Here is a 2,495-nt window from a genome sequence, read left to right on the forward strand (position 1 = left end):
TAATCTCAACAAAAATTATTTTTTATAAAATAACTTTTTTCAAACCACAATCATAATAGCTACCGCAATACCAAACACATTCTAAGTCATTCCGCCATTAAAATGGTTATTGTGTAAATATGTTTTCTTGAATTTTTATATTTTTGTAATTAATTTTTTTATAGTTTTAAATCGTGTGTTGATATTAAAAATAATTTTTAAATTTTTTTAATATATTTTTAAATAAAAAACATATTAAATTACAATCATCACTGTTACAAACCCGAACACAATCTATACCAATCCTAAAATGGGTTCATCATGGAGAGAAAAAAAGAGTGCTTCCCTAAGTGTTAGCCGAAGGCAAATTTTTTTTTATTTTTTTAATTACCGTGCGTAAAGAGCATTATTAGATAGTCTAATAAGACCCATCACACTGCGGTTCTTTGGGATTGATGGTAAAGAATATTGTCCAACCAACTTACATATATGCTAATTGTGACTAAATTTTCATTTTGAATAATTTTAAAAATGGATTTTATATAGATGAAAACACACTAACATAAAAGGACAACAAGCAAGGAAGATAGAATTGATGTCAAAAGGATTTTCACACTATAATTAACCTTAATTCCTACTCTATTACTGGAAAAAATATCCTTGTAGGTTTTATATCTCCTTAAATAAATACAAAATCGACTTGGACAAGGTGAGAAAATCAAAATATAATTTAAAAAGAAAACACAATATAAAATTCAAAATCAAGCTGAAAATAAATAAATAGAACAAAAAAATTGACTTAAAAAAATATTTCTAACATTATTTAAAGGTCTTTCAAAGCAGTTGGTTATATCTAGTGGATTTATTATATAATTGAATTTATAATTAACATTATATAATATAATTTGAGCTTGAGTCAATTATCAAATAAAAAATTATAATTTTTCAAATTAAATTATTGGTATGATATAAATAATGTTTTTTTATTGAGTTTAACCATATTCATTTGATTCATAGATAAGCTTGTTATGCTTTTTGCATGATTTATCACCGAAAAATTCATACTTAACTATCTATAACTATCTAGAATCATCAAATTTATGGATTCAACTACTTTAGGACCTTTCACATTGATTTGGTATATTAAAATAAGTGTTAATAAACTCTATTGAATGATACTCTTATAGCTTAAAGCAGAAGATTGGGCAGATCAATCCCTTATAGTCATTACTCAATAATCAAAAGATTAAAGAAAAAGAGAGAAATGAGTAATCTCTTCATTGTTAAGAAAGCAAAGCCAGGAGATCAGAACATTATTCGGTATTTTATTTTACTTCACGATTTTATTTTCTTCAAGGCACTCATTCAAATTGGTGGGCATATCTATCCAAATTTGGGGTGGCAATGGAACCCACAAAACCGTGGCTATATACATCTTTGGCCACTCTGTCACACTCTTGGAAGATTGGAAAAGTGTGTCAAATACATACAACTTTTCTCAAGCCGCCAATGTAGTCTCATATTTGAAAGTAATTTAGTTGGGAAAGTGACTCCTTTTTTTTAAAAAAAAAAAAAAGGTGCTATGCTTTGAATTTTGAAAACTACCGGTCAAAGCCTTGATAGGTGATTGTGCATAAAAAGTGTCATTAAGTCTCTTATTTTACATATGTATTTATTGTTTTTATTTGGTTGTTTTTATAATAATTGATGTGTTTTTTAGTAATGAAGTTTGTTTTAATGTTTCGATAGGTTTTTGGAGCTTAAATGAATTAATTCACAAAATTCAACGTCGGAATTCAGAACAAAGAATTGAAGAGACATTTAGTTGAAGATTGAAGCAAATCTTGGTTCAAATAAGTGCTCCAAATTTGTCCCAAAAATCAATTCTATTCCAATTCTAGAAAAGAATATCATATGATTTATTTCAAGCCCAAATTTGCCTTATGTTGTGTGCAAACTTCAACCATTAAACACTCAAGGTTTCAATGTCAATCTTAGCCCAAATAATAAGTACATTTGTATACTTATTTGATGCTCAAATTCAGCCCTAAATCAGCCCCAAATCAGCCCTAAATCAACCCCAAATCAACCTTCAAATCAACCCAAACACAATCCATGATCTTACATGTCCACACAACAAATAACAATTGATTTATTTTGGGCAATCCATTGATCCAAGAAGGCAAGCACATGGATGGAAAGCTGGAGGGGATATTTTAACATTATTTTGGGTCAAAAAGAAGAAGGAGACACCTCATAAATGAGGAAGAAAAACGTGCACCAAAGTAGTTGTAAAGCTGTCTTGATTTGATTTTTCAGAACAACTTTCGGTGTTTTGCCCATAACTTTTGACTCAGATGTCCAAATGAGCTGTTCGTTAATGATCTGGAAAGGTGACAGAATTTCCTATAAATATGTCTCTAATAGACTTCTCCAAAAAAAGCTTCTAAGAGGGTCTAATTGCTGTCCAAAGTTAGAGTCAGATTTGTGTCCGAATTTTTTCTGAAATTGTATTG

Source organism: Populus euphratica, unplaced genomic scaffold (assembly GCF_000495115.2).
Source record: "Populus euphratica unplaced genomic scaffold, PopEup_1.0 scaffold187.1, whole genome shotgun sequence".
Lineage (NCBI taxonomy): Eukaryota > Viridiplantae > Streptophyta > Magnoliopsida > Malpighiales > Salicaceae > Populus > Populus euphratica.